We start from the raw sequence: 17,309 nt of genomic DNA on the forward strand, positions 1-17,309 counted from the left end.
GAGAGGTATAGACAGAGAGAGGGAGAGATAGATAGAGAGAGAGAGGTATAGACAGAGAGGGAGAGATAGATAGAGAGAGAGAAAATAGATAGAGGAAAGAATTAACAAAAAAACAGAGCAAACTAGAATGCTATTTGGCCCTAAACAGAGAGTACACAGTGGCAGAATACCTGACCACTGTGACTGACCCAAACTTAAGGAAAGCTTTGACTATGTACAGACTCAGTGAGCATAGCCTTGCTATTGAGAAAGGCCGCCGTAGGCAGACATGGCTCTCAAGAGAAGACAGGCTATGTGCTCACTGCCCACAAAATGAGGTGGAAACTGAGCTGCACTTCCTAACCTCCTGCCCAATGTATGACCATATTAGAGAGACATATTTCCCTCAGATTACACAGATCCACAAAGAATTCGAAAACAAATCCGATTTTGATAAACTCCCATATCTACTGGGTGAAATTCCACAGTGTGCCATCACAGCAGCAAGATTTGTGACCTGTTGCCACAAGAAAAGGGCAACCAGTGAAGAACAAACACCATTGTAAATACAACCCATATTTATGTTTATTTATTTTAACTTGTGTGCTTTAACCATTTGTACATTGTTACAACACTGTATATATATAATATGACATTTGTAATGTCTTTATTGTTTTGAAACGTCTGTATGTGTAATGTTTACTGTTAATTTTTATTGTTTATTTCACTTTTGTATATTATCTACCTCACTTGCTTTGGCAATGTTAACACATGTTTCCCATGCCAATAAAGCCCCTTGAATTGAATTGAATTGAATTGAGAGAGAGGTATAGACAGAGAGAGGGAGAGATAGATAGATAGAGAGGGAGAGAGGTATAGACAGAGAGAGGGAGAGATAGATAGAGAGAGAGAGGTATAGACAGAGAGGGAGAGATAGATAGAGAGAGAGAGAGGTATAGACAGAGAGAGGGAGAGATAGATAGAGAGAGAGAGGGAGAGAGAGATAGAGAGGGAGAGTGGTATAGACAGAGAGAGACAAGAAAAGGGCAACCAGTGAAGAACAAACACCATTGTAAATACAACCCATATGTATGCTTATTTATTTTCCCTTGTGTACTTTAACCATTTGTACATCGTTACAACACTGTATATTTACATAATATGACATTTGTAATGTTTTTATTCTTTTGAAACTTCTGTGAGTGTAATGTTTACTGTTAAATTTTATTATTTATTTCACTTTGTATATCATCTACCTCACTTGCTTTGGCAATGTTAACACATGTTTCCCATGCCAATAAAGCCCCTTGAATTGAATTGAATTGAGAGGGAGGATAGACAGAGAGGGAGAGAGGTATAGACAGAGAGAGGGAGAGATAGATAGATAGAGAGAGGTATAGACAGAAAGAGGGAGAGATAGATAGAGGGAGAGATGTATAGACAGAGAGAGGGAGAGAGAGAGATAGAGAGGGAGAGTGGTATAGACAGAGAGAGGGAGAGATAGATATAGAGAGATAGATAGAGGTATAGACAGAGAGAGGGAGAGATAGATAGATATATATATATAGAGAGAGAGATGTATAGACAGAGAGAGGGAGAGATAGATAGAGAGAGAGAGGGAGAGAGGTATAGACAGAGAGACGGAGAGAGTCAGAGAGAGAGAGTAAGGGAGAGAGAGAGAGTCAGAGAGAGGGAGAGATTCAGAGAGAGAGAGAGAGTCAGAGAGGGGGAGAGAGTCAGAGAGAGAGAGAGTCAGAGAAAGAGAGTCAGATAGAGAGAGTCAGAGAGTCAGAGAGAGGGAGAGATTTAGAGAGAGAGAGAGAGTCAGAGAGAGGGAGTCAGAGAGAGAGAGAAATAGGGATAAAGAGAGAACAGAAGAATTTAGAGAGCATAGTGTTAAAGTCCATTCTAACATAACACACAACCACACTTGCCCTGATACCTTACATAAAGGACATTAAATCCGGCCCCACACCTAGTGTAGTGTGTTTCAAGGATTTCTGTGGCACTAATTATGTTCAGAACAGCATGGCTTCTGTCCACTCCTGTACTAGCCTGAGCCACATCAAACACTACATCCAATGCCCACAAGGAATACATTAACTATCCAAACCCCAAAACCCAACCCGTAATAAAAAACATTCACCAGTCCAACAACCCCCCCCCCCAAAACCCAACCCGTAATAAAAAACATTCACCAGTCCAACCCCCCCTCCCCCCAAAACCCAACCCGTTATAAAAAACATTCACCAGTCTAACAACCCCCACCCAAAACTCAACCCATAATAAAAAACATTCACCAGTCTAACCCCACCCCCCCAAAACCCAATCCGTAATAAAAAACATTCACCAGTCTAACAACCCCCCCCCCCCCAAAACCCAACCCATAATAAAAAAACATTCACCAGTCCAACCCCCCCCCCCCAAAACCCAACCCATAATAAAAAACATTCACCAGTCTAACAACCCCCCCCCAAAACCCAACCCATAATAAAAAACATTCACCAGTCCAACCCCCCGTAATAAAAAACATTCACCAGTCTAACAACCCCCCCCCCCAAAACCCAACCCATAATAAAAAAACATTCACCAGTCCAACCCCCCCCCCCCCCCAAAACCCAACCCGTAATAAAAAACATTCACCAGTCCAACCGCCCCCCCAAAACCCAACCCGTAATAAAAAACATTCACCAGTCCAACCCCCCCCCCCCAAAACCCAACCCGTAATAAAAAACATTCACCAGTCCAACCCCCCCCCCCCAAAACCCAACCCGTAATAAAAAACATTCACCAGTCTAACAACCTCCCCCCCAAAACCCAACCCATAATAAAAAACATTCACCAGTCCAACCCCCCCCCCAAAACCCAACCCGTGATAAAAAACATTCACCAGTCTAACAACCCCCCCCCCCCAAAACCCAACCCGTGATAAAAAACATTCACCAGTCTAACAACCCCCCCCCCCAAAACCCAACCCGTATTAAAAAACATTCACCAGTCCAACCCCCCCCCCCCAAAACCCAACCCATAATAAAAAACATTCACCAGTCTAACAACCCCCCCCCCCCAAAAACAACCCATAATAAAAAACATTCACCAGTCTAACAACCCCCCCCCCCAAAACCCAACCCATAATAAAAAAACATTCACCAGTCCAACCCCCCCCCCCCCCCAAAACCCAACCCGTAATAAAAAACATTCACCAGTCCAACCGCCCCCCCAAAACCCGACCCGTAATAAAAAACATTCACCAGTCCAACCCCCCGTAATAAAAAACATTCACCAGTCTAACAACCCCCCCCCCCAAAACCCAACCCATAATAAAAAAACATTCACCAGTCCAACCCCCCCCCCCCAAAACCCAACCCGTAATAAAAAACATTCACCAGTCCAACCGCCCCCCCAAAACCCAACCCGTAATAAAAAACATTCACCAGTCCAACCCCCCGTAATAAAAAACATTCACCAGTCCAACCGCCCCCCCAAAACCCAACCCGTAATAAAAAACATTCACCAGTCCAACCCCCCCCCCCCCCCAAAACCCAACCCGTAATAAAAAACATTCACCAGTCCAACCCCCCCCCCCCCAAAACCCAACCCGTAATAAAAAACATTCACCAGTCTAACAACCTCCCCCCCAAAACAACCCATAATAAAAAACATTCACCAGTCCAACCCCCCCCCCCCAAAACCCAACCCGTGATAAAAAACATTCACCAGTCCAACCCCCCCCCCCCAAAACCCAACCCGTAATAAAAAACATTCACCAGTCTAACAACCCCCCCCCCCCCCCAAAACCCAACCCGTATTAAAAAACATTCACCAGTCCAACCCCCCCCCCCAAAACCCAACCCGTAATAAAAAACATTCACCAGTCTAACCCCCCCCCCCCAAAACCCAATCCGTAATAAAAAACATTCACCAGTCCAACCCCCCCCCCCCCAAAACCCAACCCGTATTAAAAAACATTCACCAGTCCAACACCCCCCCCCCAAAACCCAACCCATAATAAAAAACATTCACCAGTCTAACAACTCCGCCCCCCAAAACCCAACCCATAATAAAAAACATTCACCAGTCTAACAACCCCCCCCCCCAAAACCCAACCCATAATAAAAAACATTCACCAGTCCAACCCCCCCCCAAAACCCAACCCGTAATAAAAAACATTCACCAGTCCAACCGCACCCCCCAAAACCCAACCCGTAATAAAAAACATTCACCAGTCCAACCCCCCCCCCAAAACCCAACCCGTAATAAAAAACATTCACCAGTCTAACAACCTCCCCCCCCAAAACCCAACCCATAATAAAAAACATTCACCAGTCCAACCCCCCCCCCCAAAACCCAACCCGTAATAAAAAACATTCACCAGTCTAACAACCCCCCCCCCCCCAAAACCCAACCCGTAATAAAAAACATTCACCAGTCTAACAACCCCCCCCCCCCAAAACCCAACCCGTGATAAAAAACATTCACCAGTCTAACAACCCCCCCCCCAAAACCCAACCCGTGATAAAAAAACATTCACCAGTCTAACAACCCCCCCCCCCCCAAAACCCAACCCGTAATAAAAAACATTCACCAGTCTAACAACCCCCCCCCCCCAAAACCCAACCCGTGATAAAAAACATTCACCAGTCTAACAACCCCCCCCCCCCAAAACCCAACCCGTGATAAAAAAACATTCACCAGTCTAACAACCCCCCCCCCCCAAACCCAACCCGTATTAAAAAACATTCACCAGTCCAACCCCCCCCCCCCAAAACCCAACCCGTAATAAAAAACATTCACCAGTCCAACCCCCCCCCCCAAAACCCAACCCGTAATAAAAAACATTCACCAGTCTAACAACCCCCCCCCCCCCAAAACCCAACCCGTATTAAAAAACATTCACCAGTCCAACCCCCCCCCCCAAAATCCCAACCCGTAATAAAAAACATTCACCAGTCTAACCCCCCCCCCCCAAAACCCAATCCGTAATAAAAAACATTCACCAGTCCAACCCCCCCCCCCAAAACCCAACCCGTATTAAAAAACATTCACCAGTCCAACCCCCCCCCAAAAACCCAACCCATAATAAAAAACATTCACCAGTCTAACAACCCCCCCCCAAAACCCAACCCATAATAAAAAACATTCACCAGTCTAACAACCCCCCCCCCCCAAAACCCAACCCATAATAAAAAACATTCACCAGTCTAACAACCTCCCCCCCCAAAACCCAACCCATAATAAAAAACATTCACCAGTCTAACAACCCCCCCCCCCCAAAACCCAACCCATAATAAAAAACATTCACCAGTCTAACAACTCCCCCCCCCAAAACCCAACCCATAATAAAAAACATTCACCAGTCTAACAACCCCCCCCCCCCAAAACCCAACCCGTAATAAAAAACATTCACCAGTCTAACAACCCCCCCCCCCCCAAAACCCAACCCGTGATAAAAAACATTCACCAGTCTAACAACCCCCCCCCCAAAACCCAACCCGTAATAAAAAACATTCACCAGTCTAACAACCCCCCCCCCCCCAAAACCCAACCCGTAATAAAAAACATTCACCAGTCTAACAACCCCCCCCCCCCAAAACCCAACCCGTAATAAAAAAACATTCACCAGTCTAACAACCCCCCCCCCCCCCAAAACCCAACCCGTGATAAAAAACATTCACCAGTCTAACAACCCCCTCCCCCCAAAACCCAACCCGTAATAAAAAAACATTCACCAGTCTAACAACCCCCCCCCCCCCCAAAACCCAACCCGTAATAAAAAACATTCACCAGTCTAACCCCCCCCCCCCCCCAAAACCAAGCTTCTAGCCTTTCTAGGCGTTGCCACAGTACCAAACCGGCCTCTGGTTCCTTTACCAAGCCAGCCTCAAACAACCCCAAACTTCTGCCCCATCACCTAGCAGATATGAGTGGGCACTGTGGGCACTGGGGTTGGAGGGGAAGAGAGGATGGAGGTTGTCTTTGGGGTAGAGTGACAAATGTCAGCGGGTGACAGCCGGTTAACAGTGTTTCACACATGTTGTGACATATATCCCTCTCACTCTCTCAGGTGGAGAGTGTGAGCAAGGCGGGCAGGATGTGTTAAATTCAGCCAGGTCAATTATCGACGCCCATCCATGTGACGTAAAAAACGTCCACTAGAGGCTACAGTGAGCGCTGTTACGTTAAGATAGGTTTTGGTTTTGCTCGGTCATTGTGGACAGGGATGGCAGATGGCTGTAAGTGTCTCGCTCTTATTCCAAAGTTCAAATCCAATGATAGAAATATGTTCTTTGATATTTTTGATATCTCAAACGTTAACCCTTACCTTAACCATTCAGAGATAATGTCTAACCTTAAGATTTCTGAGATTTGCGGAAGCTTAACCCTAACCTTAAAAATGTGAAGTTAATGCCTAAACTTAACACTAAACACTTTGGAATTTGACGTTTGCAAACAACTTCGAAATTTGACGTTTGAGAAACATGGATGAATGTCTAATTCTGACCAGATATGGGGTGCGATAGCACTGACAGGGCGGTTGGGCATCTCTCCAAACCCGCCAACCACGTTGCCAGAGTCAGACATAGACTACCAGGTGGAAACCCTGTGTCAGACATAGACAACCAGGTGGAAACCCTGTGTCAGACATAGACTACCAGGTGGAAACCCTGTGTCAGACATAGACTACCAGGTGGAAACCCTGTGTCAGACATAGACTACCACGTGGAAACCCTGTGTCAGACATAGACTACCAGGTGGAAACCCTGTGTCAGACATAGACTACCAGGTGGAATTCCTTTATCAGACATAGACTACCAGGTGGAAACCCTGTGTCAGACATAGACTACCAGGTGGAAACCCTGTGTCAGACATAGACTACCACATGGAAACCCTGTGTCAGACATAGACTACCACGTGGAAACCCTTTGTCAGACATAGACTACCAGGTGGAAACCCTGTGTCAGACATAGACTACCAGGTGGAAACCCTGTGTCAGACATAGACTACCACGTGGAAACCCTGTGTGAGACATAGACTACCACGTGGAAACCCTGTGTCAGACATAGACTACCACGTGGAAACCCTGTGTCAGACATAGACTACCAGGTGGAAACCCTTTATCAGACATAGACTACCACATGAAAACCCTGTGTCAGACATAGACTACCATGTGGAAACCCTGTGTCAGACATAGACTACCAGGTGGAAACCCTGTGTCAGACATAGACTACCAGGTGGAATTCCTTTATCAGACATAGACTACCAGGTGGAAACCCTGTGTCAGACATAGACTACCAGGTGGAAACCCTGTGTCAGACATAGACTACCACGTGGAAACCCTGTGTCAGACATAGACTACCAGGTGGAAACCCTGTGTCAGACATAGACTACCAGGTGGAAACCCTGTGTCAGACATAGACTACCAGGTGGAAACCCTGTGTCAGACATAGACTACCAGGTGGAAACCCTGTGTCAGACATAGACTACCAGGTGGAAACCCTGTGTCAGACATAGACTACCAGGTGGAAACCCTGTGTCAGACATAGACTACCAGGTGGAAACCCTGTGTCAGACATAGACTACCACGTGGAAACCCTGTGTCAGACATAGACTACCACGTGGAAACCCTGTGTCAGACATAGACGACCACGTGGAAACCCTGTGTCAGACATAGACTACCAGGTGGAATTCCTTTATCAGACATAGACTACCAGGTGGAAACCCTGTGTCAGACATAGACTACCAGGTGGAAACCCTGTGTCAGACATAGACTACCAGGTGGAAACCCTGTGTCAGACATAGACTACCACGTGGAAACCCTGTGTCAGACATAGACTACCAGGTGGAAACCCTGTGTCAGACATAGACTACCAGGTGGAAACCCTGTGTCAGACATAGACTACCAGGTGGAAACCCTGTGTCAGACATAGACTACCAGGTGGAAACCCTGTGTCAGACATAGACTACCAGGTGGAAACCCTGTGTCAGACATAGACTACCAGGTGGAAACCCTGTGTCAGACATAGACTACCACGTGGAAACCCTGTGTCAGACATAGACTACCACGTGGAAACCCTGTGTCAGACATAGACTACCAGGTGGAAACCCTGTATCAGACATAGACTACCAGGTGGAAACCCTGTGTCAGACATAGACTAACAGGTGGAAACCCTGTGTCAGACATAGACTACCAGGTGGAAACCCTGTGTCAGACATAGACTACCAGGTGGAAACCCTGTGTCAGACATAGACTACCACGTGGAAACCCTGTGTCAGACATAGACTACCAGGTGGGAACCCTGTGTCAGACATAGACTACCAGGTGGAAACCCTGTGTCAGACATAGACTACCAGGTGGAAACCCTTTATCAGACATAGACTACCACATGAAAACCCTGTGTCAGACATAGACTACCACGTGGAAACCCTTTATCAGACATAGACTACCACATGGAAACCCTGTGTCAGACATAGACTACCAGGTGGAAACCCTTTATCAGACATAGACTACCATGTGGAAACCCTTTATCAGACATAGACTACCACGTGGAAACCCTTTATCAGACATAGACTACCACGTGGAAACCCTTTGTGAGACATAGACTACCACGTGGAAACCCTTTGTGAGACATAGACTACCACGTGGAAACCCTGTGTCAGACATAGACTACCACGTGGAAACCCTGTGTCAGACATAGACTACCACGTGGAAACCCTTAGTCAGACATAGACTACCACGTGGAAACCATGTGTCAGACATAGACTACCACGTGGAAACCCTTTATCAGACATAGACTACCACGTGGAAACCCTTTGTGAGACATAGACTACCACGTGGAAACCCTGTGTCAGACATAGACTACCACGTGGAAACCCTTTGTCAGACATAGACTACCAGGTGGAAACCATTTATCAGACATAGACTACCACGTGGAAACCCTTTGTGAGACATAGACTACCACGTGGAAACCCTTTGTCAGACATAGACTACCACGTGGAAACCCTTTGTCAGACATAGACTACCACGTGGAAACCCTTTGTGAGACATAGACTACCACGTGGAAACCCTGTGTCAGACATAGACTACCACGTGGAAACCCTTTGTGAGACATAGAATACCACGTGGAAACCCTGTGTCAGACATAGACTACCACGTGGAAACCCTTTGTCAGACATAGACTACCACGTGGAAACCCTTTGTGAGACATAGACTACCACGTGGAAACCCTGTGTCAGACATAGACTACCACGTGGAAACCCTTTATCAGACATAGACTACCACATGAAAACCCTGTGTCAGACATAGACTACCAGGTGGAAACCCTGTGTCAGACATAGACAACCAGGTGGAAACCCTGTGTCAGACATAGACTACCAGGTGGAAACCCTGTGTCAGACATAGACTACCAGGTGGAAACCCTGTGTCAGACATAGACTACCACGTGGAAACCCTGTGTCAGACATAGACTACCAGGTGGAAACCCTGTGTCAGACATAGACTACCAGGTGGAATTCCTTTATCAGACATAGACTACCAGGTGGAAACCCTGTGTCAGACATAGACTACCAGGTGGAAACCCTGTGTCAGACATAGACTACCACGTGGAAACCCTGTGTGAGACATAGACTACCACGTGGAAACCCTGTGTCAGACATAGACTACCACGTGGAAACCCTGTGTCAGACATAGACTACCAGGTGGAAACCCTTTATCAGACATAGACTACCACATGAAAACCCTGTGTCAGACATAGACTACCATGTGGAAACCCTGTGTCAGACATAGACTACCAGGTGGAAACCCTGTGTCAGACATAGACTACCAGGTGGAATTCCTTTATCAGACATAGACTACCAGGTGGAAACCCTGTGTCAGACATAGACTACCAGGTGGAAACCCTGTGTCAGACATAGACTACCACGTGGAAACCCTGTGTCAGACATAGACTACCAGGTGGAAACCCTGTGTCAGACATAGACTACCAGGTGGAAACCCTGTGTCAGACATAGACTACCAGGTGGAAACCCTGTGTCAGACATAGACTACCAGGTGGAAACCCTGTGTCAGACATAGACTACCAGGTGGAAACCCTGTGTCAGACATAGACTACCAGGTGGAAACCCTGTGTCAGACATAGACTACCAGGTGGAAACCCTGTGTCAGACATAGACTACCACGTGGAAACCCTGTGTCAGACATAGACTACCACGTGGAAACCCTGTGTCAGACATAGACTACCACGTGGAAACCCTGTGTCAGACATAGACTACCAGGTGGAATTCCTTTATCAGACATAGACTACCAGGTGGAAACCCTGTGTCAGACATAGACTACCAGGTGGAAACCCTGTGTCAGACATAGACTACCAGGTGGAAACCCTGTGTCAGACATAGACTACCACGTGGAAACCCTGTGTCAGACATAGACTACCAGGTGGAAACCCTGTGTCAGACATAGACTACCAGGTGGAAACCCTGTGTCAGACATAGACTACCAGGTGGAAACCCTGTGTCAGACATAGACTACCAGGTGGAAACCCTGTGTCAGACATAGACTACCAGGTGGAAACCCTGTGTCAGACATAGACTACCATGTGGAAACCCTGTGTCAGACATAGACTACCACGTGGAAACCCTGTGTCAGACATAGACTACCACGTGGAAACCCTGTGTCAGACATAGACTACCAGGTGGAAACCCTGTATCAGACATAGACTACCAGGTGGAAACCCTGTGTCAGACATAGACTACCAGGTTGAAACCCTGTGTCAGACATAGACTACCAGGTGGAAACCCTGTGTCAGACATAGACTACCAGGTGGAAACCCTGTGTCAGACATAGACTACCACGTGGAAACCCTGTGTCAGACATAGACTACCAGGTGGGAACCCTGTGTCAGACATAGACTACCAGGTGGAAACCCTGTGTCAGACATAGACTACCAGGTGGAAACCCTTTATCAGACATAGACTACCACATGAAAACCCTGTGTCAGACATAGACTACCACGTGGAAACCCTTTATCAGACATAGACTACCACATGGAAACCCTGTGTCAGACATAGACTACCAGGTGGAAACCCTTTATCAGACATAGACTACCATGTGGAAACCCTTTATCAGACATAGACTACCACGTGGAAACCCTTTATCAGACATAGACTACCACGTGGAAACCCTTTGTGAGACATAGACTACCACGTGGAAACCCTTTGTGAGACATAGACTACCACGTGGAAACCCTGTGTCAGACATAGACTACCACGTGGAAACCCTGTGTCAGACATAGACTACCACGTGGAAACCCTTAGTCAGACATAGACTACCACGTGGAAACCCTGTGTCAGACATAGACTACCACGTGGAAACCCTTTATCAGACATAGACTACCACGTGGAAACCCTTTGTGAGACATAGACTACCACGTGGAAACCCTGTGTCAGACATAGACTACCACGTGGAAACCCTTTGTCAGACATAGACTACCAGGTGGAAACCATTTATCAGACATAGACTACCACGTGGAAACCCTTTGTGAGACATAGACTACCACGTGGAAACCCTTTGTCAGACATAGACTACCACGTGGAAACCCTTTGTCAGACATAGACTACCACGTGGAAACCCTTTGTGAGACATAGACTACCACGTGGAAACCCTGTGTCAGACATAGACTACCACGTGGAAACCCTTTGTGAGACATAGAATACCACGTGGAAACCCTGTGTCAGACATAGACTACCACGTGGAAACCCTTTGTCAGACATAGACTACCACGTGGAAACCCTTTGTGAGACATAGACTACCACGTGGAAACCCTGTGTCAGACATAGACTACCACGTGGAAACCCTGTGTCAGACATAGACTACCAGGTGGAAACCCTGTGTCAGACATAGACTACCACGTGGAAACCCTGTGTCAGACATAGACTACCAGGTGGAAACCCTGTGTCAGACATAGACTACCAGGTGGAATTCCTTTATCAGACATAGACTACCAGGTGGAAACCCTGTGTCAGACATAGACTACCAGGTGGAAACCCTGTGTCAGACATAGACTACCACGTGGAAACCCTGTGTCAGACATAGACTACCACGTGGAAACCCTTTGTCAGACATAGACTACCACGTGGAAACCCTTTGTGAGACATAGACTACCACGTGGAAACCCTGTGTCAGACATAGACTACCACGTGGAAACCCTTTGTGAGACATAGACTACCACGTGGAAACCCTGTGTCAGACATAGACTACCACGTGGAAACCCTGTGTCAGACATAGACTACCAGGTGGAAACCCTGTGTCAGACATAGACTACCAGGTGGAATTCTTTTATCAGACATAGACTACCAGGTGGAAACCCTGTGTCAGACATAGACTACCAGGTGGAAACCCTGTGTCAGACATAGACTACCACGTGGAAACCCTGTGTCAGACATAGACTACCAGGTGGAAACCCTGTGTCAGACATAGACTACCAGGTGGAAACCCTGTGTCAGACATAGACTACCAGGTGGAAACCCTGTGTCAGACATAGACTACCAGGTGGAAACCCTGTGTCAGACATAGACTACCAGGTGGAAACCCTGTGTCAGACATAGACTACCAGGTGGAAACCCTGTGTCAGACATAGACTACCAGGTGGAAACCCTGTGTCAGACATAGACTACCACGTGGAAACCCTGTGTCAGACATAGACTACCACGTGGAAACCCTGTGTCAGACATAGACTACCACGTGGAAACCCTGTGTCAGACATAGACTACCAGGTGGAATTCCTTTATCAGACATAGACAACCAGGTGGAAACCCTGTGTCAGACATAGACTACCAGGTGGAAACCCTGTGTCAGACATAGACTACCAGGTGGAAACCCTGTGTCAGACATAGACTACCACGTGGAAACCCTGTGTCAGACATAGACTACCAGGTGGAAACCCTGTGTCAGACATAGACTACCAGGTGGAAACCCTGTGTCAGACATAGACTACCAGGTGGAAACCCTGTGTCAGACATAGACTACCAGGTGGAAACCCTGTGTCAGACATAGACTACCAGGTGGAAACCCTGTGTCAGACATAGACTACCAGGTGGAAACCCTGTGTCAGACATAGACTACCAGGTGGAAACCCTGTGTCAGACATAGACTACCACGTGGAAACCCTGTGTCAGACATAGACTACCACGTGGAAACCCTGTGTCAGACATAGACTACCACGTGGAAACCCTGTGTCAGACATAGACTACCAGGTGGAAACCCTGTGTCAGACATAGACTACCAGGTGGAAACCCTGTGTCAGACATAGACTACCAGGTGGAAACCCTGTGTCAGACATAGACTACCACGTGGAAACCCTGTGTCAGACATAGACTACCAGGTGGAAACCCTGTGTCAGACATAGACTACCAGGTGGAAACCCTGTGTCAGACATAGACTACCAGGTGGAAACCCTTTATCAGACATAGACTACCACATGAAAACCCTGTGTCAGACATAGACTACCACGTGGAAACCCTTTATCAGACATAGACTACCACATGGAAACCCTGTGTCAGACATAGACTACCAGGTGGAAACCCTTTATCAGACATAGACTACCATGTGGAAACCCTTTATCAGACATAGACTACCACGTGGAAACCCTTTATCAGACATAGACTACCACGTGGAAACCCTTTGTGAGACATAGACTACCACGTGGAAACCCTTTGTGAGACATAGACTACCACGTGGAAACCCTGTGTCAGACATAGACTACCACGTGGAAACCCTGTGTCAGACATAGACTACCACGTGGAAACCCTGTGTCAGACATAGACTACCACGTGGAAACCCTGTGTCAGACATAGACTACCACATGGAAACCCTTTATCAGACATAGACTACCACGTGGAAACCCTTTGTGAGACATAGACTACCACGTGGAAACCCTGTGTCAGACATAGACTACCACGTGGAAACCCTTTGTCAGACATAGACTACCAGGTGGAAACCATTTATCAGACATAGACTACCACGTGGAAACCCTTTGTGAGACATAGACTACCACGTGGAAACCCTTTGTCAGACATAGACTACCACGTGGAAACCCTTTGTCAGACATAGACTACCACGTGGAAACCCTTTGTGAGACATAGACTACCACGTGGAAACCCTGTGTCAGACATAGACTACCACGTGGAAACCCTTTGTGAGACATAGAATACCACGTGGAAACCCTGTGTCAGACATAGACTACCACGTGGAAACCCTTTGTCAGACATAGACTACCACGTGGAAACCCTTTGTGAGACATAGACTACCACGTGGAAACCCTGTGTCAGACATAGACTACCACGTGGAAACCCTTTGTGAGACATAGACTACCACGTGGAAACCCTGTGTCAGACATAGACTACCACGTGGAAACCCTGTGTCAGACATAGACTACCAGGTGGAAACCCTTTATCAGACATAGACTACCACATGAAAACCCTGTGTCAGACATAGACTACCATGTGGAAACCCTGTGTCAGACATAGACTACCAGGTGGAAACCCTTTATCAGACATAGACTACCACATGAAAACCCTGTGTCAGACATAGACTACCACGTGGAAACCCTTTATCAGACATAGACTACCATGTGGAAACCCTTTATCAGACATAGACTACCACGTGGAAACCCTTTATCAGACATAGACTACCACGTGGAAACCTTTTGTGAGACATAGACTACCACGTGGAAACCCTTTGTGAGACATAGACTACCACGTGGAAACCCTGTGTCAGACATAGACTACCACGTGGAAACCCTTTGTGAGACATAGACTACCACGTGGAAACCCTGTGTCAGACATAGACTACCACGTGGAAACCCTTTGTCAGACATAGACTACCACGAGGAAACCCTTTGTGAGACATAGACTACCACGTGGAAACCCTTTGTCAGACATAGACTACCACGTGGAAACCCTTTGTGAGACATAGACTACCACGTGGAAACCCTTTGTGAGACATAGACTACCACGTGGAAACCCTGTGTCAGACATAGACTACCAGGTGGAAACCCTGTGTCAGACATAGACTACCACATGGAAACCCTGTGTCAGACATAGACTACCACGTGGAAACCCTTTGTCAGACATAGACTACCACGTGGAACCCCTTTGTGAGACATAGACTACCACGTGGAAACCCTGTGTCAGACATAGACTACCACGTGGAAACCCTTTGTGAGACATAGACTACCACGTGGAAACCCTTTGTGAGACATAGACTACCACGTGGAAACCCTTTATCAGACATAGACTACCATGTGGAAACCCTTTGTGAGACATAGACTACCACGTGGAAACCCTGTGTCAGACATAGACTACCACGTGGAAACCCTTTGTCAGACATAGACTACCAGGTGGAAACCCTTTATCAGACATAGACTACCACATGGAAACCCTGTGTCAGACATAGACTACCAGGTGGAAACCCTTTGTCAGACATAGACTACCACGTGGAAACCCTTTGTCAGACATAGACTACCACGTGGAAACCCTTTGTCAGACATAGACTACCACGTGGAAACCCTTTATCAGACATAGACTACCACGTGGAAACCCTTTGTCAGACATAGACTACCATGTGGAAACCCTTTATCAGACATAGACTACCACGTGGAAACCCTTTGTCAGACATAGACTACCACGTGGAAACCCTGTGTCAGACATAGACTACCACGTGGAAACCCTGTGTCAGACATAGACTACCACGTGGAAACCCTTAGTCAGACATAGACTACCACGTGGAAACCCTTTGTCAGACATAGACTACCACGTGGAAACCCTTTGTCAGACATAGACTACCACGTGGAAACCCTTTGTCAGACATAGACTACCACGTGGAAACATTTATCAGACATAGACTACCACGTGGAAACCCTTTGTCAGACATAGACTACCATGTGGAAACCCTTTATCAGACATAGACTACCACGTGGAAACCCTTTGTCAGACATAGACTACCACGTGGAAACCCTGTGTCAGACATAGACTACCATGTGGAAACCCTTTATCAGACATAGACTACCAGGTGGAAACCCTTTATCAGACATAGACTACCACATGAAAACCCTGTGTCAGACATAGACTACCACGTGGAAACCCTTTGTCAGACATAGACTACCACGTGGAATTCCTTTATCAGACATAGACTACCACGTGGAAACCCTGTGTCAGACATAGACTACCACGTGGAAACCCTTTATCAGACATAGACTACCACATGAAAACCCTGTGTCAGACATAGACTACCACGTGGAAACCCTTTGTCAGACATAGACTACCACGTGGAATTCCTTTATCAGACATAGACTACCACGTGGAATTCCTTTATCAGACATAGACTACCACGTGGAATTCCTTTATCAGACATAGACTACCAGGTGGAAACCCTGTGTCAGACATAGACTACCAGGTGGAAACCCTGTGTCAGACATAGACTACCACGTGGAAACCCTGTGTCAGACATAGACTACCATGTGGAAACCCTTTATCAGACATAGACTACCAGGTGGAAACCCTTTATCAGACATAGACTACCACATGAAAACCCTGTGTCAGACATAGACTACCACGTGGAAACCCTTTGTCAGACATAGACTACCACGTGGAATTCCTTTATCAGACATAGACTACCACGTGGAAACCCTGTGTCAGACATAGACTACCACGTGGAAACCCTTTATCAGACATAGACTACCACATGAAAACCCTGTGTCAGACATAGACTACCACGTGGAAACCCTGTGTCAGACATAGACTACCACGTGGAAACCCTTTGTCAGACATAGACTACCACGTGGAATTCCTTTATCAGACATAGACTACCACGTGGAATTCCTTTATCAGACATAGACTACCACGTGGAATTCCTTTATCAGACATAGACTACCAGGTGGAAACCCTGTGTCAGACATAGACTACCAGGTGGAAACCCTGTGTCAGACATAGACTACCAGGTGGAAACCCTGTATCAGACATAGACTACCAGGTGGAAACCCTGTGTCAGACATAGACTACCAGGTGGAATTCCTTTATCAGACATAGACTACCAGGTGGAAACCCTGTGTCAGACATAGACTACCAGGTGGAAACCCTGTGTCAGACATAGACTACCAGGTGGAAACCCTGTGTCAGACATAGACTACCAGGTGGAATTCCTTTATCAGACATAGACTACCACGTGGAAACCCTGTGTCAGACATAGACTACCACGTGGAAACCCTGTGTCAGACATAGACTACCAGGTGGAAACCCTGTGTCAGACATAGACTACCAGGTGGAAACCATACCATAAA

General features: G+C 46.9%; 1 protein-coding gene across 2 annotated transcripts in view; it reads right to left on the reverse strand.

Annotated features, from left to right (window-relative positions):
* LOC139546427 (unconventional myosin-XVI-like) overlaps nt 1–17,309 on the reverse strand; it is a 269,653-nt gene that overhangs the window by 137,563 nt on the left and 114,781 nt on the right. The window lies entirely within an intron of this gene.

Source organism: Salvelinus alpinus, chromosome 20 (assembly GCF_045679555.1).
Source record: "Salvelinus alpinus chromosome 20, SLU_Salpinus.1, whole genome shotgun sequence".
In the NCBI taxonomy this organism is placed as follows: domain Eukaryota; kingdom Metazoa; phylum Chordata; class Actinopteri; order Salmoniformes; family Salmonidae; genus Salvelinus; species Salvelinus alpinus.